General features: G+C 44.1%; 1 long non-coding RNA gene across 2 annotated transcripts in view; it reads right to left on the reverse strand.

The window, feature by feature from the left end:
* Window positions 1-9,571: 9,571 nt before the first annotated feature.
* Window positions 9,572-24,243, reverse strand: part of LOC103350891 (uncharacterized) — a 35,925-nt gene continuing 21,253 nt past the window's right edge. Inside the window, exons 3-4 of one of the 2 annotated variants that reach the window (XR_016219777.1) lie at window positions 10,694-10,799; window positions 9,572-9,813 (exon numbers count right to left, since the gene is read on the reverse strand). This is a non-coding gene — a long non-coding RNA (uncharacterized LOC103350891). Of the gene's footprint in view, window positions 9,914-10,693; window positions 10,800-24,243 lie in introns of both variants that reach the window. The other variant, XR_016219776.1, reaches the window with a different exon arrangement.

Consider the following 24,243-nt stretch of genomic DNA (forward strand, 5'->3'; position numbering starts at 1 on the left):
GCAGCACGCCGGCCGTGGGGGCCATTGGAGGGTGAACCAATGGCAAAGGAAGACCTTTCTCACTGTCTCTCTCTCTCACTGTCCACTCTGTCTTTAAAAAAATTTAAAAAAAAAAGAAATGAATGAATATGTACTTGTGGTAATAAGAACAATGATTGGACATGTTGAGGTCGCCATGTTAGCCACTGAAACCATGTAGCTTAGGAGATGGGCCTCACTCATTCCTCAGCAAACTATAGATCGTGCAGCCTGGAGGACTTCATCCATTCACCCCCGAAGTGCTTGCTGCTTGTTACTTTGCTCAAGATACTGAACTCAGCAGTGTGGGTGCACAGGAGAATGGGACAGAAAGTGCCTCCACCCCCGAGGAACCTCCCGTGGAAGGCAGACTGGATTCTCAGGGATCTCCCGAGGTGACAGCCGTCAGTGTGGGCCCAGCTCTCACTGGAAGTGTCACTTTTTAATGACAAAGTCATGAACTAATGAAGATGACCGAGTCACAGCTCTGCAGTTCCCACATAAAGCTGTGAGCAAAGTAGAGGAGCTTTGTTACAGTCCATGAGAAAAAGAAACTTCTAGATCATAGGGAACTGACAAGAAAGAAGCACCCAGGTCGTGACCCTTGGGTACCTTAAAGCAGCAGTGAGGGAGAAAGGTGTGGTTTTCCAGGGGTCGTCCAACCCCGTAGAGAACTCCTGTTGTTTCTGACGTTTTTATAAACGAACCCCATACATTTTCTTCTCCCCGTTGTCCTCTACTCTGCACCAAGGAAGGGAGTGTGAATAGTCAGAGTCCAGTGGTCTTCCCAGATTATGAGGCGTGGAAGTGTAGTTTGTCAGTGTTTATTGTAAACTGAACAGATTCACAGCATGGTGACATGGGGAACAGGTGACAAGTGGCTCAACCTTGACCTTGTAGCGCCCCTAAATACATGCTCAAAACTGACCCAGAAAAGAAATATGTTTGAGATGGATTTCAAAGGCCTGCAGTCCTCCTGAGAAAATGGAGAGCTTTCTCTGTGACCTCGCTCCTGAAGCTCACTTGCAGAAACAGACAACTCTAGGACTGTGACAAAGCAAGAAGAGGGGTATGAAGCGACGATAGACAGAGATGGTTCTGTGCGTGAAATCCCAGCTCTCTGCCACATTCAGACAGAGCGAAGTTCACTGCAAAACCTCCACTTCCGTTATAAGTAATTCCTCTGGGGCCCACAGGCCAAGGAAGTGACAAAAGCCAGGCTAACATCTCCAATGGGCCCTTGCAATTCCCCAAGTGTCATATATCAGAAGATGAGCTGCCCAAGTCGGAGACCACCCTTCTCACAAAGGCCATGCAGCACACGGCCTGCAACTTGGCAAGATGCCGAAAAGTAAATCCCAAAGAGATTCCCCAAAGCTACACCAGGAGGTCATTGGGTTGTACTGAGAGAGGAGATCTAAAGAAACAGATTCTTGACAAAGTGGTTTTTAAAATTTTAATTTCCTTATCTTCATTTTATTTGAAAGGCAGAGAGATGAGAGAGAGAGAGAGAGAGAAGTTGAGAGAGATCTTCCACCTGTTGGTCCAGTCCTTAAATTTCCACAACTGGTAGGGCTGGGCCAGGCTGAAGCCAGGCGTCCAGAACACTATATGGGCCTCCCACATGGGTGGCAGAGGCTCAAGTCCTTGAACCATCACCTGCTGACTCCCAGGGTGTGCATTAGCAGGGAGCTAGGTTGGAAGTGGAGGAAACTGGAACTTAAGTCAGGCACTGTAGTACAGGATGCAATTGTCCCTCAGAGGTATCTTAACCACTGCCCTAAAAATGTCCCTCTGATTGGTAGTGTCTTGAATCTCCATTTATTTATACCATGACTCATTCCAAAAGTAGACAAGAAGGAATTTTCCTATTTACTTTTTTTCCCAGGGTTATGTGACTTGGGTAACGTAGATAACAATGACCTCATTACAACCTCTAGACAACTCTCAGAAATATCATGTTATTGTTTTGTATCAACGGGTTCAGAGAGGGTAGGTAGTTTGTCTAAAGCATCACACAAGTAGTAAAAATTTAGCTAGACCCAAAATCTTTGAGCTAAACCCAGTGGGCATGAGAGTCCCTTTCACTATTTCTCTATCAGGGACTTTAATTATTATTTTTTAAGGATTTATTTATTTATTTAAGAGATAGAGTTACAGACAGAGAGAGGCAGAGAGAGAGAGAGAGAGAGAGAGATCTTCCATATACTGGTTCATTCCCCGAATGACCACAATGGCTGGAGCTGAGCAGATCCGAAGCCAAGAGCCAGGAGCTTCTTCCAGTTCTCCAACATGGGTGCTGAGGCCCAAGCACTTGGGCCATCTTCCACTGCTTTCCCAGGCCATAAGCAGTGAGTTGGTTTGGAAGAAGAGCAGCCGGGACATGAACCAGTGCCCATATGGGATGCCAGTGCCACAGGCAGAGGCTCAGCCTACTGCACCACAGCACCAACCCCTACCAGGGTCTTTAGAGACAAAACATTGCAAGGTCTTGAGAGCAGGGATTGAGGGAGAAGGCGTCCTTGCCTAGGGATCTTGTTACGAGGTAAGTGCAAAACCCAGCAATACAGGAGGCCCCGCACGCCTGGGCTGTGGGAAGGATGAGTGTTTACTAAGCACCATGGCTAAGGGCCCTGACAGGAGGTCACCTCACCCTGTTCTGCCAGCGGCCAGTGACAGGCTGCCTATCTGGCTGGAGATACAGTAATTGAGTGTGATCAGATGACAAATAAAGAGGCAAGAAGTTAATGATGTGTTGCCTTGTTAAGCAGAGCTTGCCACGCCTCATTAGATTTAAAAGAGTTATCTGAGACAGGGTAATTATCAGAGACAGTAAAACTGTTGTATAAAAGATTTTTTTAAAAAGCCAGCATCAAAGGGAAATAATTAACTACTTAATAGGGCATCTGCTGAGCTGGTTGGGCCAGGACTCTGTCCTTCCTCCTCTCAGTCCTCCATCATCTTCTAATCCTTTCTCTCTCTTTACCACCCCCCACCAACCTGTGTCCCCACCCAAGTCTTCAGCAGTCCTTGGTGCTGTGGCCCCTGCTCGATTCGGTTGGCAACGGGTATTCTGGGAGCTCCTCCTTGCTGAGAGCCTCCTTTTCACCCTCTGTGTTTCACAGCCATTGCAGCAGCGAGGATGGGACAGGTTGACAGCCTTTGGATGCCCACAGTCTAATAAAATTTATTTCACAAAAGAACTTTTTAAACATTTTTGAAATATATATGTATATATATTTTAAAGATTTACTTATTTATTTGAAAGTCAGAGCTACACAGAGAGAGAAGGAGAGACAGAGAGAGAGAGAGAGAAAGGTCTTCCATCCGCTGGTTCACTCCCAATTGGCCATAATGGCTGGAGCTGCGCCAATCCAAAGCCAGGAGCCAGGAGCCAGGAGATTCTTCCGGGTCTCCCATGTGGGTGCAGGGGCCCAAGGACTTGGACCATCTTCCACTGCTTTCCCAGGCCATAGCAGAGAGCTGGATCGGAAGTGGAGCAGCTAGGTCTCGAACCAGCTCCCATATGGGATGCTGGCACTGCAGGCAGAGACTTAACCTGCTACACCACAGTGCCAGCCCTGGAATATATATATATATATATATATATATATTTTAAAGATTTATTTATTTATTTACACAGAGAAAGAAGGAGAGGAAGAGAGAGAGAGGTCTTCCATCCTTTGGTTCACTTCCCAGTTGACTACAACAGCTGGAGCTGTGCTGATCCAAAGCCAGGAGCCAGGAGCTTCCTCCAGGTCTCCCAACATGGTACAGGGACATAATGGCTGGAGCTGCGCTGATCTGAAGCCAGGAGCCAAGAGCCAGGAGCTTCTTTCGGGTCTCCCACGTGGGTGCAGGGGCCCAAGGACTTGGGCCATTTTTTTTTTTTTTTTTTTTTTTTACAGGCAGAGTGGACAGGGAGAGAGAGAGAGACAGAGAAAAAGGTCTTCCTTTACCGTTGGTTCACCCTCCAATGGCTGCCACGGCCAGTGCACTTTGGCTGGCGCACTGTGCTGATCCTATGGCAGGAGCCAGGTACTTCTCCTGGTCTCCCATGGGGTGCAGGGCCCAAGCACTTGGGCCATCCTCCACTGCACTCCCTGGCCACAGCAGAGAGCTGGCCTGGAAAAGGGGCAACCGGGACAGAATCTGGCGCCCCAACCGGGACTAGAACCTGGTGTGCTGGTGCCGCAAGGCGGAGGATTAGCCTAGTAAGCTGCAGCTCCGGCCAATGGGCCATCTTCTACCACTTTCCCAGGCCATAGCAGAGAGCTGGATCGGAAGTGGAGCAGCTGGGACTTGAACTGGCATCCATATGGGATGCCGGCACTGCAGGCAGCAGCTTTACCCACTACACCACAGCGCCGGCCCCTGGAATATATATTTTTCAAAGAATTCAATAATCTCTTCTCAAAGAAAAACAAAATATGGCTACAGGAGGAGAGGAAACATCCAAGTTATTGTCAACACAGATTGTTTACTTAAGGCCTTGTAGTTGTACGTGGAGCATAGGACAGCACAAGCACACACGCCAGCTGGCCCTCTTAAGACACAGGCAGAAGAGCAGTCCCTTTCCTTTCACTGGCGTCATCTCTGGGTGTTTTTACAGGCTTCCTAAGTGTGAATTCAGGATTCCCACAGGTCTGTGTCAAGCACTCTTCCTTCCCGTCAGGTTCTATTCCTTTAACTCCCTGCTACTTATAAAGAATTGACATTCCTCCATCTACCGTCCCGTTTTCACCATTTGGTGCTTGTCAGTTCCTTGAAATGTTGCCGCCATGACTCATGGCATGGATTTCTTTTAACAGAAGCTAAAAGGCATTGACATCACAATTTAACAGTTGTTTTAAAAAGAGAAAATAAAAATGCACTTGCCAACTTCGAGGATTGTATGTATTATTGAATATTGTACTACGTTTCCACAGTGTGAATTTAGTAGTCTGTGTCATTTTCACGGCCTGAATTTTATTTCTTACTTGAGAAAACAAACTTCATTTCCAAATACTTATTTCATCTTTCTTCGGAATTGTCCTGGGAAGCAAAATAAATACCTTTCCAAAGAATAGCAAAGTCTTCCTTAATATGTCAATAATAATGAGGATAGAGTAGCAGTTTTTAAAATTTTGTGAAAGCTACTGTTATGACGATGGCTTTGGCCGTTTTGCAGATGGTCCACCCGCACTAGTCCTGTAATCAAGGCTATTTTCATCTTCTGCATCATCCTGCCCACTACCCTCCCACTAACTCCAGGGTGACCACTGACCTTCAAGATCACGCCACAAAGTCAAAAGGATTTTTCTTAAGACCAATACATGTAGCCTGTAAACTTTTAACCACAAGAGAAATGTCGTGAAAAAACACATAGAATTCCTTGGCACTGGTGTCAGAGTTCTAACCTATACAGCAGACATTTCAGAATTTGGGGTGCTCTTTACACGTATGCATCAAGCAGTTCAAATGCAGAACTTAGTTCAAGTAATTTAGCTAAGACAGTAGGAAAATATAAATGTTCTTGTCAGATTTTTAAAATTTTATTTGAGCTTTAAATATTTTATTTTAATATAAATTTTAAATTAAATAATGTTTATTTAAATTTTATTTAATTTTAATACAAGTTTCATGTATTAAAAAAATAAATCTTACATTATCAGTAAGTTTAGTAAGTTTAAATTAATACCTAGAACAGTAATTCTTATCCTTTTAGGAGTCATTGTTTCCTTTAAGAATAAGACATCTTAAAATTTCTGAAAAAAGAAGTGAAATGTCTACTCAGGAAAAAAACTGTACAGTTGTGGACACACATCTTTAACTTTATTCAAAGGATTCAAAACCTATTTTACATTCAGAGGGATGGTAAGCTCCTTAGTTGTAGACTATAAACTCAGGCTAAGAGATGTTAGTCTAGAAATACCTAGAAAGAAGCTAGTAAATAAATTCATATTTCAGTCTGTTGTTTAAAGATTGCCAGGGCTTGGAGTGGGACTTTGGTGCCGCTTGGGATGCCCACATCCCCTGTTGGGGTGCCTGGGTTTGAGTCCTGGCTCGGAGTCTAGTTTCAGCTTCCTGCTAAGGCACACCTTAGAAGGCATCAGACCCAGACCCTAGCTCAAGCAGTTGGCTCCCTGACATCCACATGGGAGACTCAGTTTGAGTTCCTGGCTCCTGGCTTTGGTCTGACCCAGGCCCAACTGTTATGAGCACTTGGGGATTGAATCAACAGGGCAGAGATTTCTCTTTGAGCCTTTCTGTCTGTTTCTGTCTCTCTACCTTTTTAAATAAATAAATATTTGTAAAAATCAACAGGAATGGAGCACAAATATGGAGGGGGAAGATTTATTTAAAACAAAATTAATTTAATTTAATTTATTCTAGGACTCGTGTATTGAATGCCTATCTTTGGGTGCCTAAAACAATTTGATTTTTGAAGCACAGCAAAACAAACATAAAAATAAAAGCTTCTCCAAAGACTTTATGTATAATGTGCTTGAAATAGCAGATTAATATATTGAAAGCACTCGTGATAGAAACTGGCCTCAGAAAATTACCTGGTTTCTCCCTCATTTCATTTCTTTCTTTCTTTCTTCCTTCCTTTCGTTCGTTCATTCGTTCTTTCGTTCTTTCGTTCGTTCGTTCTCTTTCTCTTTCTCTCTTTCTTTCTTTTTTTGACAGGCAGAGTTAGACAGTTAGAGAGAGAGAGACAGAGAGAAAGTTCTCCCTTTTCTGTTGGTTCATCCCCCAAAAGGCCACTATGGCTGGTGCTGCACCGACCTGAAGCCAGGAGCCAGGTGCTTCCTCCTGGTCTCCCATGGGGTGCAGGGCCCAAGCACTTGCGCCATCCTCCACTGCACTCCCTGGCCACAGCAGAGAGCTGGCCTGGAAGAGGAGCAACCGGGACAGAACCGGCATCCCAACCGGGACTAGAACCCAGAGTACCAGCGCCGCAGGCAGAGGATTAGCCTAGTGAGCTGCGGTGCCGGCCTCTCATTTCTTTTCTACAAAACATGTAAGGAAGGGTGAGACTTCCTAAGTGGAATGCCATGAGAGATGATGAGATGAGGGAAAAGCGTTAAAAGGTTTATTTTGTTGGCAGCTCCTATATATTTTCCTTATAAATCTACTCATATTTTCCTCAATTGCGAATTATAATGTTTTGAGAATATTTTGTTCCATTGTACATACATATTGCCAGTTGTACGTAGGTTTCTGCCATTGTCCTGTGGGAGAGAAAACTAGAAATCAGAACATTTTCACACTACAAAGCCTGACCTAATTCAACTTCTTTTTTATAGAAGTAGAGAGAGACGTAGTATGACTTGCTCAAGGTCACACAGCTACTCAAGGTCAGAGCCAGGATTCAAATTGGTGCGGCTTCCATTTTCTCTATTATGTCACAGATATGTTCCATGTGGTCCAAAGTAATGTCAACCACAGTGAATTCTTGGTACCAAGTTTACAGCTTGCAACATTTTTTTTTTTGTGGGGCAATCATTGCAACACAGCGGGTTAAGCCACCTCTTGGGACACACTTGATTAGAGTGCCTGGCATCAGATCCTGCCTAAGTTTCTAAAATCCAGCTTTCTGTAAATGCAGCTGGGAGGCAGCAGATGATGGTCCAAGCACTTGGGTCCCTGCCTCCCACGTAGGAGACTCAGAGAGATGAAGCTCATGGCTCCTGGCTTTTGCCTGGCCCAGCCCTGGCTGTTGCAGGTGTTTGAGGGAGTGAACCAATGGATGGACGAACTCTTGTGTGTCACCCTGCATTTCAAATAAGTGAATCTTAAAAAAAAAAAAAAAAACAACACAAGAATCAAGACAATGACCACAGTCATAGGGTGAGGTTTCTTCATGCAAGGATATTGCTGATGCTTCCTGAGAAGAAATGCAATGTTTAATTCTTGACAAGAAATCATTCCACATCTTTATAACCATCCTTATAACCATTGTCATGGTTATAGTGAAAAGTCCAATGCGGAGGAAACAGCACCCACGAATACTGGCTGTCTGGATTAAGCCAGAAGCTGGAGGAAACAGGATAGGGTGGAGGTGGGTAGTGATTATTCTAGGCAGAATCTTATTTTCTCAATCATACCAAGCAGCTCCAGCAATTTTTTAAGGATCTTAATCCTGTGAAGTGAGCATTTCTAGGAATCAGGGGAGAGAGGGAAAAAAAGGAGTGGAACGTTACAGGAAAGGAGGAAGGGAGGTGTACGACCACCTCACCACCTAGCACACTTGTCAGGGCCCAAGAATAAGGATATGCACAGAAGACTTTCCTATTTTCCTCATGTTTGAGAAACGCAGCAGAATTCATTGTGTCTGAGCTTTCCAATCCGTTCCTGCACCGACAGCCATGAGCCAGGGGGCCACAGCTGAGCCATGTGGTTGCCTGGCCCCTTTGCAAAACAGACCCAGTATTACTCATCCTCAAAGCTGAGAACTAATTATGGACACAACCAAAACCCCCAGATGAAAGTGCAGCGGCCACAGCTCTCAGTAATAGCAAGGGTCAGGCTAATAAAAATTAGCATGCATCCTCATTTTGCTTGAGAGACAGTTTCAGAATCCCTAGCCCCATCCGTGTGTCCTTTTGTCTTGGCTTGGCTTTTTATTTCAGATTGTGGAGAAGCAGGTTTAGGGAAGGTTATCAGCTCCACCTCCCTGGAGACACCAATATTGACTAAGACTAAACAAGCAAATAGTGTCAGATAACCTACTAAAATAAAGCAGGGAAAGTCATTATACTTTTACTTTATTGATCCAGTTCCTGGCTACAAGGGGGGGAAAAAAAAAACAACAACTTAGATTGTTAAAGCTGGAAATCTCTGCGGCTGCAACAGCATGTTGTTTAAAAGCATTACATTTATCTGCACATAGAAAACAAGACATTATACCAAGCAGGGCCCCTGCTGAATAGCTGGGCGATCTGCTTAACACCACACAAACAATGCTGCACAGGCTAGGAGGGAGAAAAACACCGCAGGGTGGGACACGTGCCTTTGGAAAAATTGATACACATGCTTTCTGAGTAGATAAATGGCTTTCTTTTGATGTAGTATTTATTCATTATTTTAAATGCCGTTTTTAAGAGAGCAGCATCCTTTGCAGAGAAAGGTCTTGAGAATGAGGTCCATTTGAGTTTTCTTTACAATCCTATTCCAAGCTCATGGAATCCAAATGATTGTGAATGAGTGAGTGGTATCTGTCTTGATTTGTTTTCTGTTGCTGTTACTGAATTCCACAGACTGAGAGATTTGTAAAGAATATAAAGGTTACATGGGTCACAGTTCTGAGTTCTGGAAAGTTCAAGATCAGGCAGTTGCATTGGGTCAGGTCCCTTGTTGGTGTGGGGACTCTCTGTAGGGCAGCACATTGAGAGGAGCCCAGTAGCTTGGGTCTCTGCTCCTTGTCTTGTGAAGCCATGGTGCCACTGAATTAGTATCCCAGCCTCAAAGTCTCATTTAATCTTCACTACCTCACACAGGTCCCTCTTCCAAACATCATGGTTGGATTAAGTTCCTATCCTCTTAATACCTCCCAATGGAGATTAGATTTCTTTTTTTTTTAAGATTTATTTATTTATTTGAAAGCCAGAGTTACACAGAGAGAGGAGAGGCAGAGAGAGAGAGAGAGAGGTCTTCCATCCGATGGTTCACTTCCCAATTGGCTGCAATGGCTGGAGCTGCACTGATCCAAAAGCAGGAGCCAGGAGCTTCCTCCAGGTCTCCCATGCGGGTTCAGGGGCCCAAGGACTTGGGCCATCTTCCACTGCTCTCCCAGGCCATAGCAGAGATCTGGATCGGAAGAGGAGCAGCTGGGACCTGAACCGGCGCCCATATGGGATGCCGGCGCTTCTGGCCAGGGTGTTAACCCGCTTTGCCACACTGCCGGCCCCTATAGATTAGATTTTAGCATGAATTAAGCCTTAGCCATACCTATTAAGATAATATCTAAATGTTAATATATTTCACTTTGACAATCGTGCCAATCTGTAAATCATCCCTAGAGAAAAGGAAAACATGAACTAGCTGGGAGATGAGCTCTTTCCTACTATACAGACACACACAGACACACATATACATGAAGAGTCTTCCAAAGGTTCATCACAGGCACATATTATGGAAAAACTGTGCATGAATTTCAAAATTTTACGTATAATAACCTGTCTTAAGTTCCATTTTCTACAAACTTCTTTTTAAATTTTATTTAATTTTCTTTGAGAAGGAGAGAGAGAGAGAGGGAGCAGAGATACTGTTCACGGGTACATTCCCCAAATGGCCAGGAGAAAACCTATGTGACCTTGATTTTGGCCTGAGTTTTTAGATACAATGCCAAAGGCATTATCTATGAAGGAAATAATTGACAAGCTGGTCTTTGATAAATTAAAACTCTGTTTTGAGAAAGATACTGCCAAGAGAATGAAAAAGCAAGCTAGGTACCAGGAGAAAATATTTGCAAAAGACATATCTGATAAACACAGTTTCCAAAATACACAGAGAATTCTTATAGCTTAATAAAAGAAAACAAACCATTTGATTTAAAAATGAGCCAAAGATCTTTGCAGGCCCCTCCCCAAATAGGATACATGGATGGCAGAGAACCACATGAAAGGATTCCCAATATCGTGTGTCATCAGGGAATGACAGATTAAAGCAACAAGATGTCATTACTCACGTGTTAAAGTGGCCACAGTCCAGAGCCTTGGCAGCATTAGCGGCTGGCGAACATGTGGGCAACAGGAACTCGCATTGACTCCTGGAATGCAACATGCGCAGCCTCTCTGGAAAACAGTTTGCAGCTTCCTACACAGCTGAACACACGTGTACTCTACAAGTCAGCAATGGCACTGCTTCGTATTTACCCAAAGGAGTGGAAACTTTGAGTCCACAAAAACTTGCATGTGAATGTTCATTGTAGTTTTATTCATGCTTGCTAACACTTGAAAGCAACCAAGAGCTGCTTCAGTAGGTGAGTGGATACATCAGTTGTGGGAGGCACAGACAATGGAATATCATTTAGCGTGAGAAAGAAATGAGCTCTCAAGCAATGAAAACACATGGAAGGATCTGAAATTCTTTCAGTGAAAAAAGCCAGTCTGAATCTTGCTGCGTGATCTCATCAAGTAGAGAGGGAAAATATGGAGGCTATAATAAGGACCAGGGGTTGTTAGAAGCCCCAGGGGGAGGAGGAATGAACAGGCAAACACAGAGGACTTCTAGTGTAGTGAGACTACTCTATGTGATACCACAGTGATGAATACAGGCCATTATGGATTTGCCCAAAGACATGGGATGTACAGCACCAACAGTGGATCTTTTTAAGGGTTTATTTATTTATTTTCACTTATTTGAGAGGCAGAGTGACAGAGGGAAAGATACACAGAGAGATCGATCTTCCATCCACTGATATACTCCCTCCAACAGGCAGGTCTAGGCTAGGCCAATGCCAGGAGTCTGGAAGTCCACCCTGGTCTACCAGGTGGGTGGCAGAGATCCAAGCACTTCGGTCATCATCTGTTGCCTTCCCAGATACATCAGACACTTTAGATAGGAAGTAGAGTAGCTTGGATTCAAACCGGCACGGATGCTGGCATAACAAGCCAGCAGTTTTTCTTTCTTTTTTTTTTAACTTTTATGTAATGAATATAGATTTCCAAAGTACAGCTTATGGACTACATTGGCTCCCCCCCTCCCCCGATGACTTCCCTCCCACCCGCAACCCTCCCCTTTCCCGCTCTCTCTCCCCTTCCATTCATATCAAGATTCATTTTCAATTTTCTATATATACAGAAGATCAGTTTAGCATACATTAAGTAAAGATTTCAACAGTTTGCACCCACATAGAAACACAAAGTGAAAAATACTGTTTGAGTACTCGTTATAGCATTAAATCTCAATGTACAGCACATTAAGGACAGAGATCCTACATGAGGAGTAAGTGCACAGTGACTCCTGTTGTTGACTTTACAAACTGACACTCCTGTTTATGGCATCAGTAATCTCCCTATGCTCCAGTCATGAGTTTCCAAGGCTATGGAAGCCTTTTGAGTTCTCCGACTCTCATCTTATTTAGACAAGGTCATAGTCAAAGTGGAAGTTCTCTCCTCCCTTCAGAGAAAGGTACCTCCTTCTTTGAAGACCTGTTCTTTCCACTGGGATCTCACTCACAGAGATCTTTCATTTAGGTCCTTTTTTTTTTTTTTTTTTTTTTTTTTTTGCCAGAGTGTCTAAGCCAGCAGTTTTTCAACCTGCCATCACATCACCAACCTCTCCTCGTTTCTCTTTTTCTGATTTCTTTGTCTCTTTGTTTTAATTTTATTGCATGTGTTTTCATGGGCTACGCCAGTCCTTTACCTTCCTTGCAACCTGTTAAGACCTTTACTTACTCTTTCTTTTCTTATTGAACTTCTCTGCATTATTGTTAAAAATCTCCAGCATGGATTCTGTTGTCTATCGCTCTTGGCCCTCCCTTCTGCTCTCTTTTCCTTTCTCATATTATCACCTGGCGAAGCTTCACTCTCTGCCTGTGCTTCCTGCCCCTGAGCAGGCATTTGCCTAGCGATTAAGGCACCTGTAAAGGTGCCTGTATCCCATATCAGAGTTCCTGGGCTCCAGTCCAGGTTCCACTGTACATTCCAGCTTCTTGCTAATGCACACCCTGGGAGGCAGCGGGAGATGACAGCTCAAGTAATTAAGTCTTTGCCACTCATATGGGAGGCCTGGATTGAGTTTCTAGCTCCCAGCTTCAACTCGGCCCTTAGCACTTGGGGAAGTAAACTAGTGAATGGGAGTGCTTGCTCTGTCTCTCTCTGTCTTTGCCTCTCAAATGGAAAAAAAATTATGCAAAATATGAGTTAGGAAAGCATCCACAAATAAAGAAAGTCAGGTTGAATGTTCCCTCTGGAGAAGACAGGAAAGGTGCCATGGGATGGTGGGACTTACACATTGTTGTCAAATTCTAGCGTTTGGCTTTGATGGGGGCTAAATGGAAATTTGCTTTATAATATTTCATTAAGTTGTCCATTTATGTTTTGTGCAGTTTCAGGCATATGTATTATACTTCATAAAAAATGATAGAATAAAACAAAATTGAGTTTACAATGATCAAGAGTGTTATACTTTTTTTTTTTTTTTGCCAAGTATTTGTTATATACCAAGAAGCCTATCACTAGTGAGTGTACAAGTAAGCCTTTGGTAGTGGAAGAAAATATTGCTGAACAAAGACTTCTTTCTCCAGGATACATTATATGAAACCATATCATGAGAAGAAAAATTTGATGATAAATCTGCTTACAGAAACATAAGCCTAACTTCCTCCCCCCATAACTTCAGGGATGCTAAAACTTCTCACAGGCTCATTCTCCTGGGGGATTTAAACTGTCTTCCATGGTTTTGATGTAGGCAAGAGGTAGCTAGCAAGGAGCTGAGGTCACCAGCCCCTTTCTGCAGCTCCACCTGCTCGGACCAACCTCTGCCCCATCCCATGCAGAGGAAAACCACAGTATAATCAACATGGCTACCAGTTGCTTCCCTCTGATGACCTTTAGCTAATTATAATATAATTATAATAAAATTTCCATGGCTGACACTCCTACTCCCATCATGTCCCTGACACCATGGCACTTCACAAAGTTCCAAAAAAATGACAGGGAAATGGGTAGTGTGCAAATTCTGTCCCTAAACCCCAACCTCTATGAATATTCAGTTAAACCCCAGCCCAGATACCACTCCCAGTGTCTCCAGATCATATAAAAGGATGGCTCCCAACCCATCTGAGTGCAGCTCATTCTTGGGTATGCCTGTACTTCCCCTCCAGCATGTGCTTTTGCTTTGAATGCAAATACATTTTGTTCCCATGTCTCATCCTCAAATTCTTTCTTGCATTGGAGACACAAACCTGGACCCACCCATCCCATGATGGTTGGCAACTGCCTGACACTTTGATGAACAGCCCAAGGGAAAGAGGACCTTATTTGGGGTGAACAGAGGAGGAGTGATGTCTAATCATGCGAATGAATACAGCCCTGTGGTGATTTAACCTGGGTATCAGGTACAGAAAGTGGGGGCAGGAGGGAAGACAGAAGAGAAGAAAGACAGTATCTAAAAAGCAAAGATGATAATCAATCTCTTCCATCCAGGCAAGCGTAGCAAACAGGGTGCCACATGCTCTGTCTACCCTGGAGAGATAGAGCCCACTTTCCTTGAGTAACGTATTCTCAGGGCAAAAAAAATGTAAAAGAAGAAGAGGAGGAGAAGGAAAAAAAAGAGGAGATGGGGAGGAGGAGAGAAGAGGAAGAAATAGTGTGTTGGTAATTTCCTGGGAAATGTAATTTACTGAAACCATTCCCCTGGTGTCGTTTCAGCACATTTGCTTACCATAGGTAAGGGTGGGAGTGACAGAAAAACTAAAAAGAACTGGTATAAACACATTGAAAAGAGAGCCATGGCTTCCATCTGCAAATCCAGCAGGGACGCCCGCTGTGACTTTTCTTCTTGACGTGCAGGATGGGCGTCTTAGTAAGGAGCTTCAGACCCAAAGGACCAGCTCTGGAGAGCGTGGGTTCCATGTTTGCTCTCAGGGCTGTTCTCTGACTTTTGGAATCCCTGTAAGGGTTTCCCGAGGGTGGTCCTGGGTGCTGTCTCTGCCCTATGATTGTGAGAGTCTACGTTCATGTTTCTTCCATTTCCCTTCTCTTCCCCCATCCCCAGCTGCTCCTACTACTAATCCAAACTCCCTCTGCCATATTGTGTCTGAAAGCACAGCTTATCAAAACATAAAGGTAAACTATTTTGAAATTGGCATTTTCCAATGGACTGTTAGTACATGAAATTTTAAGAATATATGAAGTTTTGATCACTTTACCATTAGGTATATTGTCTAATAACTTCTAATTACACTACATGGTACTCTTTCAAGCAGTCATATCCTGGGATGGCTTTTATAGAAAAATCTTATAATCTGTCCAAAATGGGTCATTTGGCATTCAGTTTATTACCACAAAGCCTGATGTGCAAGATAATTTTTATTTGTTGATGAAATCTTATCAAGAAATATATTTGCTGGGGGCTGGCGCTTTGGCCAGCAGGTAAAGCCCCCGCCTACAGTGCCATCATCCCATATAGGTGCCAATTCAAGTCTCGGCTGCTCCACTTCTGTGGGGAGCCATTGCACGGCGCCCTAAAGATGGCGCCGGCTCCTTTCTCCCGGAAGGACTGGCGAGAAACAAACATCTCCTAATAAGGAGATGGCTGAGCTCCCTTCCGGCTTCCGCATTGCTGTACCTATCAATCCTTGCCACTTGGCTGCTTTTGATTGGTGTGCTGATGGCTATAAGAGGGATGGGAGAGGGAAGGAGGCGGAAGAAGAAGCTTGTTCAAGGTTCCTGAATAAACTGCTTGAAGAAGAGTTCGGGTCGTGTCTTCCTTGCTGGTCGAGGGACGCGACAACTGGTGGCCAGTACGGGGAACCATCTCAAACGCGAACTCAGAACTTCCTGCAGTCAGGGCAGCGCTGGTAAGTCCCCCAGGAAAATAAGGTGGGGATCCGCGATAACAGCGGGCAGTCCTGCGACAATAGCGGGAGGATAGCTCTGCGATTAAAGCAGAGGAAGTTCTGCGACAAAAGCAGAAGGAGCTCTGACCCGTGGCCAGGGAAAGAGTACAATATTTGACGGTGGGTAATTCACAGTCCCATCCAATTTTTCTGGCGCTGAATGCGCTGCTTTGAGAAAACAGTTTGAAACTTAAGCCTAGTACATTGCATAGGTTTTTACGTAACTGCGATACCATTGCACCCTGGTATGGGGTTTCGGGAAGCCTTACTATCCCTTCATGGGACAAACTAGGCAGGGATTTGGATTTTGCATTTGAACAGGGTAATCTCGAAAGGGGAGTGAGACCAATATGGAAGTTAGTGCGAGCATGCCTTGAGGATGAGCAGTGTAGTGAAACTATTCTGAGCGGTCAAGCTGCCTTGGAGGAGCTTCAGGAAGAGCGCTCCGAGAGAGCTGCCAGTGAAAAAGGGAAAACTTTGAAGGAGAGTCAGAAAAGAACTAGGAAAAAACTGTACCCCGATCTTTCCGAGTTGCGCAGCCCCTCCTTAGTAAGTAGTACTAGTGCAGAAAGTAGCTCAGAAAGCAGCAGTGAGTCTGAAGAGTGTGGTGATAACAAAGAGTCTGGTATAAAGCAAGTACGGGAATTGAATCGGCAAATGAGGATTTCCAAAAATTACAGCCGCTGAGCCATTACCAGGTGCTCCAAATATATTTACGGATGGGTCAAAAACAGGCTGTGGCCGGCGCCGCGGCTCACTAGGCTAATCCTCCGCCTAGCGGCGCCGGCACACCGGGTTCTAGTCCCGGTCGGGGCGCCAGATTCTGTCCCGGTTGCCCCTCTTCCAGGCCAGCTCTCTGCTGTGGCCAGGGAGTGCAGTGGAGGATGGCCCAGGTGCTTGGGCCCTGCACCGCATGGGAGACCAGGAAAAGCACCTGGCTCCTGGCTCCTGCCATCGGATCAGCGCGGTGCGCCGGCCGCAGCACACCGGCCGCGGCGGCCATTGGAGGGTGAACCAACGGCAAAGGAAGACCTTTCTCTCTGTCTCTCTCTCTCTCACTGTCCACTCTGCCTGTCAAAAAATAAAAAAAATAAATAAATAAATAAATAAATAAATAAAAACAGGCTGTGGGGTTTATATGGTAGAGGCTAATGACCCGGTATTTCATCAGTTTCAGCCAGGCTCACCTCAAGTTGTGGAATTAAAAATAGTTATTGAAGTCCTTAAGCAGTGCTCTTTTGCCTTTAACTTGTTGTCAGATTCCTTATATGTGGTGAACGCATTAAAGATATTGGAAACCGCAGGACTGATTAAACCTTCTAGCCCAATTGTATCCCTAATGTCAGGTGATTGCTCATTGTCTGGATGCATGGGCCGCCTGGGGGAGACCCCAGGTGCTAAAAACTGATAATGGCCTGGCCTATACATCTCAAACCTTTACCACCTATTGCCAAAAAATGGAGGTTCAACTTGTCCATGGATTGCCATACAATCCTCAGGGCCAGGGCATAATTGAGCGAGCACACCGCACACTGAAAGAATATCTTTTAAAACAAAAAGGGGGACGCGACAGGCCAGGAGAAAGAGAGAGGAAAAATTCCACAGGTATCTTGACCTAGAGAAAAGTCTTAATTCGATAACCCTTTCCAACTTGATGGGTTTTTCTCTTTACAGTTAATAAAAACTTAAGCAATGGGCTCATACGCTAATAATCAATTCTTTTCTGTGCTGCTGTAGCTAACTTATCTAATGAGAGTTTTCATGTGTCTTGAAGGTTTCGCATTTTTCTATTGCCAGTATGAGTCTTGATTGGAAAAACTGCACCATGAAGCTGTTTACGTTATATCTTTAATGTTTAAGTGAGTACCTAACTTTGATCAGATCTAGTCCACAGCCTTGGTTAAACGTACTAATTTTTGACTAAAATGGTTTGACTCTCTGATAGTTTAAATTCTAAACCGAGTCTTTCAACTTTGGGGCTTCCAGTCGGATCCCTGGAACTCTCAAAGGGTGGGACTCTAAATTTGTTAAAGTAACAGCTGTTTGAGTCAATTCAAATTATACAAAGTGTATTAAAATGTAGTAAATGATGTCAAATCTATGTTGTATTCATGTTTTTGCTTTTCAGCTAAAGTAGTCTTATAAAAATGAGAGTAAATTCTGTGTATACAAGCCTTTATGTTGTTAACTCAAGTAAGCCAATACAGATTGGTTCAGAAAATTGGGTTAATGCAAACGCCCTTTGGTTTACTTGCTCAGTTTTACATTTACATGTCTTTGATATGCTTTAAACTTGTTTCTCTTAAGGATGAAGATCTTTTCAAAGTTGTAAATATGCACTAGTGACTGTTGCTGCCCAAGTGGTGTTATCCTTATGTTACTTAAAAGCATGGAAATGTAATTTTGACTTTTAATTCAGATAATGGTGTGGTATTCATTAATAGCTCAGTGTTTTAAGTTATCCAGGCGTCGGTGCTAAGTAAAATATGGAAAACATATTATGTGTACTTTTAACATCTTAAATTTGATAAGAGACTTTTAAGTTTGCCAGCATGTATTCTCATAGGTTGTCCATACATGATAATTCAAGACTGTAAAAGTAACTACAGGTATAAAGTTTCAGAAGGTGTGAGCAAGTCATGAAAAGTTGTAAAAAGTTTACGATTTTAAAACATTGTTTACAGAGTTTTCTATAAGTTAAATGTTAATGCCAAAATTACACTAACCTAAAGTTGAAGTCTGATCTTCTGTTATAACAATGGGATTTTTTAAAATGTGTACTAATGTTAGTAATTATCTGGAAATGGTCTCAATTGTAAATCTTAAAATCTGTTGTTGCAAAAACTGTAACGTCGCTTTTTAACAGTGTCTGCTTAATCAGTTACTCTGCCATTTCTAAAGTTAGGTCGTGTAAGCTCTTTTTAACTCTGTTAAATAGTTCTGAGTTATGTGATAATTTCATGTGCTAACTCTTATGTTCAAGGTTTTTGTATTTCTGGTTTACCTAAAAATTCATGTTCTGCCAAGTAAATGTGTACTCTACTGTCTGTTAAGTTATGATTGATAAAAAGTATTAAGTCTTAAAAAGTTATGTTAAATATTATGATCAGATCTGGTCTAAAAGTGTTAAAATCGCCCTGACTAAATGTTAAGGAATTCTATTTTGACCAGATACTCTAAGTTCTCTTGGCACCTTTAACAGACTTTCTGAAAATCAAAGTTCTAAATTCTCTGAACTTTTGGTATCTCCAGAGGGCCCCTGGAGATGTCAAAAGAGATATCTCTCATCTTGCAGAGATAATAACCAATCGGGCTGTTTAGATTAAAAGTGGTGCCAAGATGTGAAATGATGCTAAACTTCAGCTATAAACATGTTTCTTTCTAGCTGCTCCAGTCTCTGGCTCAGAAGCCAGATCCTTTAAAGAGGGACTGACAAAGTCTAAGAAGCATCCCATGGTCATGATTTGCATCACCTCAATGTCCAAACCTTAAGCTTTGGCAGATGGATGTTACCCATTTCTCTGAATTTGGTAAACTAAAATACATACATGTTTCTTTAGATACATGTTCAGGTTTTGTTTTTGCCACCCCACAATGCGGCGAGGCTGCCAAACATCTCTCATTGCCTTCAGGCCTTTGCTGTTCTAGGAACCCCTATACAGATAAAAACTGATAATGGCCCAGCGTATACTTCCAACTCTTTTAAGCACTTCTGTACTAACTTCCACATCTCATCACCGGGATTCCTTATAATCCCCAGGGACAAGGTATTGTGGAACGAGCACATGCCACATTAAAAAATTATTTACAAAAAATAAAAAAGGGGGAATACGGGACCATGGCATATTCCCCACAAAAATGGCTATCACATGCTCTTTTCATTTTAAATTTTCTAATACTGGATAATCAAGGGAAAACTGCAGCTGATCGTCACTTGCATCCTGAAACCAAAAGACAACAAGTCTATGTGAAGTGGAAAGACCCTCTAACTGCTCAATGGTATGGACCTGACCCTGTTTTAATATGGGGACGTGGACATGTTTCTATATTCTCGATGGTTACCTGAGCGACTGGTACGGCAAACAATGTCACAAAGCAGCCCCTCGATCTTCATTATAACATTGCTGATTGGGATCGTTACTGCAGCCGTTATAACCGCCATTTCCATTGCAGCTGTGGGCGCTACAACAGCTGCTATAGCGCTCACAGGGACAGTTCAAACTGCTAATACCCTGAATAATTTGACGGCCTCCGTGGCTGCTGCTTTGGATACTCAGACATCCTTAAATGTACATATAAAGGGAGGCTTGATGATTGTTAATCAGCGTGTGGATTTGGTACAGGAGCAGGTGGATACTCTCTGGCAGCTTGCTCAGCTAGGGTGTGAGTGGAAATTTTCAGGGTTGTGTGTGACCTCTGTTCAGTACGATAACATGACTCAGGCAGCAAATTACTCTAAACAGTTGTCTCAGATGCTCTTGCAGAATTGGTCCGCAGAATTTGACTACACCTTGAAGCAACTGTGCCTTGCCGTGGTCACCATCAACTCCACATGTGTGGATGTCTCCTTCGCATCTGGATTGTCATCCTGGATCTGCACAGCCGTCTCCAACCTGAAGGAGTGGGTGGGACTTGGAGCTTTGACGGGTTGTTGTTACTTGTGTTATTTTGCCTGTGGTGTTTGTGCAGGATGAGGACAGCTCATCGGCGGGAATTGGCCATGATAGCTCAAGCCTTTTATGCCCTTGAGGCTGGACAATCACCACAAGCATGGCTGGCCTTCCTTGAATGCTAGGCATGGGTGCAGGGTGCGAGGCAAAGCACTGCAGAGAGAACGAGCCATTACGTTCTCTGGAAGGCAAGTCTGTCTGCATGTGGGTTGGCATCCCAGATCCCACCCCCGCGAAAAGGATGCTGTTCCAGGTGGATGCCTGGCAGTGGGGGACAGACCCCTACCTTCTCCTGTAATCCTTAGATGCCTGGTTCTAAAACAAAAAGAGGGAACTGTGGGGAGCCATTGCACGGCGCCCTAAAGATGGCGCCGGCTCCTTTCTCCCGGAAGGACTGGCGAGAAACAAACAACTCCTAATAAGGAGATGGCTGAGCTCCCTTCCGGCTTCCGCATTGCTGTACCTATCAATCCTTGCCACTTGGCTGCTTTTGATTGGTGTGCTGATGGCTATAAGAGGGATGGGAGAGGGAAGGAGGCGGAAGAAGAAGCTTGTTCAAGGTTCCTGAATAAACTGCTTGAAGAAGAGTTCGGGTCGTGTCTTCCTTGCTGGTCGAGGGACGCGACACACTTCTGATCCAGTTCTCAGCTATGGCCTGGGAAAGCAGTAGAGGATTGCCCAAGTGCTTGGGCACCCATGTGGGAGACCCAGAAGAAACTCTTCGCTCCTGGCTTCAGATCAGCACAGCTCTGGCCATTGCAGCCAATTGGGGAGTGAACCAGTGCATAGAAGACTCTCTCTCTACTTCTCTTTCTCTCTGTGTGTGACTCTGACTTTCAAATAAATAAATGAACAAAGCTTAAAAAAAAGAAGTGTATTTGCTGAAACATTCTAAAAATGTCTCACTGAGAAAAATTCACTTATTTTCTGAATTCATCAATATAGCTGTCTTTAAATTATAAACAATGTCAATGACTGAAATTGCATCAAATAAGTTAAAAAGACTCTTCAACAGTGTGGTAGAAAAACATAGAACATTTTCTTTAAGTGTTAGTTCTAGTTCTTCCTTTTCTGAATCGGGGCATCAATTGCTTCAACTTCTACCTGCCACACAAAGGACTGTGAAGATCAAATCTTAGTGTGTGAATATATCCTTATCATTGTTTACCAAAAAATAAAGTTTTGACACTATCAGAATTACCAAGTGATTAGAATTAGCAAAAGCATGTGTGACAAACATTAAATTCCATTTAATGAGGCCTGACTTGGGGGTAGTCTGAACAGGAAGGCCGTTGTACTGGAGCAAGTCACATGGCTAGTGGGTGAACTGAGCCCAATATTTCTCATATAGCTCAATTTTGCTTTTCATCTTTGCATCTTTCAACCAGTATTTAAGCACTTTCTTCCTGCCAGGCATTGTGCTAGGTGCCAGGGCATGCAATTAGCTCTAAATTCACTTCCCTTGCTGAGAGCTAGAATATGCAAGCATCTTATGATCCAGCTTGAAAGATACTGAGCTTACAGATAGCTATGTCCTATGCTCTAGGTCAGGAGTTGGCACACTATGGCTCACAGGCCAAAGTTGACTCTTTGATTGCTTTTGTAAATAAGGCTTGTGTGCCATCTCTGGCTGCTTTTGTGATAACAATGGCAAAGTTGGGTAGTCAGTGTGAGAGAGACCAAATGGTCTACAAATTCAGAAATCATTCGATACCTGGCTTTTTATATCAGAAGCTTCCTAGCATCTGTCCTAGAGAACTGGCAGAGCAACCAAAAGGATGAAACCAGGTCACTGAATGACCACATGGAGCAGAGGCGCCTCAAGAATCTGAACCTTTCACCCTTGGGAAGACTATATGAGGGAGAAACAAGCTGCTGCGTCTTCTTTCTTTCTTTCTTTCTTTCTTTCTTTCTTTCTTTCTTTCTTTCTTTCTTTCTTTCTTTCTTTCTTTCTTTCTCTCCCTTCCCTTCCCTTCCCTTCCCTTCCCTTCCCTTCCCTTCCCTTCCCTTCCCTTCCCTTCATTTTCTTTCTTTCTTTCTTTTTGTTTTTGATAGGCAGAGTGGACAGTGAGAGAGCAGAGAGAAAGGTCTTCCTTTGCTGTTGGTTCACCCTTCAGTGGCCGCTGCAGCTGGCGCGGTGGCACTGATCCGAAGCCAGGAGCCAGGTGCTTCTCCTGGTCTCCCATGGGGTGCAGGGTCTAAGCACTTGGGCCATCCTCCACTGCACTCCCGGGCCACAGCAGAGAGCTGGCCTGGAAGAGGGGCAACTGGCACAGAATCTGGTGCCCCAACCAGTACTAGAACTGGGGTGCTGGTGCTGGAGGCAGAGGATTAGCCTATTGAGCCGTGGCGCCGGCCAAGTGTCTTCTTTTTTCATTATTTATTTATTTGAAAGACAGTTACAGAGAGTGGGAGAGACTCACACACACACACACACACACACACACACACATCTTCCAGCTGCTGGTTTACTACTCAAATGGCCACAACGGGTAGGGCTGGACCAGGTGGAAGCCAGGAGCTAGGAACACCATCGCGGTCTACCTCCGTGGGTCACAGAGGCTCAAGTACTTGGGCCATGTGCACTGCTTTCCCAGCAGCATTAGCAAAGAATTGGATCAGAAGTGCAGCATCGGGGCCGGCACATGGCTCACTTGGTTAATCCTCCACCTGCGGCACCGGCATCCCATATGGGTGCCGGGTTCTAGTCCTGGCTGCTCCTCTTCCAGTCCAGCTCTCTGGAAGGCAGTGGAGAATGGCCCAAGTGCTTGGGCCCCTGAACCCGCATGGGAGACCAGGAAGAAGCACCTGGCTCCTGACTTCGGATAGGCACAGCGCTGGCCGTAGCAGCCATTTGGGGAGTGAACCAATGGAAGGAAGACCTTTCTCTCTGTCTCTCTCGCTGTCTATAACTCTGTCAAAAAAAAAGTGCAGCATGCAGGATTCCAACTGGTGCTCCAATGTGAAATGCCAACATCACAGGCAGTGGCTTACACTATGGTGGCTCCTTGTGGAACTTTTTTAAGGCTACAGGGGAATTGCTGTCTCCAACAATTCCCACTAGAAAGAAAACTCTGCAGCAAGAGAACAGCCTACCGAGTGCATTGGGCCTAGCAAGGGTATGGAAGATGGGATTCGGGGTTGGTCTAAGAATGGGGAGGCATGGTGCTGGGTAGGTTACGTGTCAGTCATGGGAGTATACTACAAGTCAGAAGCATGAGGCATCAGAGGACTAATGTCCTTGGGGAAGTTCTGTTGTGGTTACAAGGGGTACTTGGATAAACATAACAAGAGTGGATCTGAAGTTTGTATTGCTGCAGTGTCAGGAACCAGGGACAGTACATGCAATGGAAATAAAGAAGTTCAGAATTCACAGGCAATAAAGGGTGAAAGATAGTTGTCTAACAGCAGATGAGAGCTGAGCTGCCTTTGCAAGAAGATAAAGCACATAATTTGCACTTACATTTTCTACTTGTCGGCTCAAGCACATTTCTCTGGTGTGGTTTTACTGATGCACCTCTCCAAGGTCCTTGCCACTCCTCCATCATCACTGGGTTTGATACACAAGCGTAAAAGGAAACAATTCATACAGCAAAAGTTCCCTAGCTTTGGGGTTAGAGCAAAGAGTAGCAGGATTTAAAAATGTTCGCCCACATGCTTTGGACAGGACCAAGAGCCAACACTCTGACTGGCTTATTTTCAAGACAAAGTCCTGGCTGTTGTTTACAATGTCTTGGTGTCACCTTCAATTACATTATGCAGCTTATTCCTCAGGAACTGAGGCTGGGCCACAGATGACCAAGCTTGGTGGACAAGAGGATGGGAGAGGGAGGAAATTGTTGCCTTTCCATGGAATAAAGATGGCAATGGCCATGAAGTGGTCAGAAGACATTTGTACCCTGAGTTTCCAGAGGGCAGACACACAATGCCACGGTCCCTGGAGAGCTGGAAAGTAGCAGTTGTCCAAAGCAGGCTGGATGTTGCCATTCAGGATGCAGAGGT

This window comes from Oryctolagus cuniculus, chromosome 13 (genome assembly GCF_051225735.1).
Source record: "Oryctolagus cuniculus isolate XC-2025 breed Fujian yellow rabbit chromosome 13, ASM5122573v1, whole genome shotgun sequence".
NCBI classification, from domain to species: Eukaryota; Metazoa; Chordata; class Mammalia; order Lagomorpha; family Leporidae; genus Oryctolagus; species Oryctolagus cuniculus.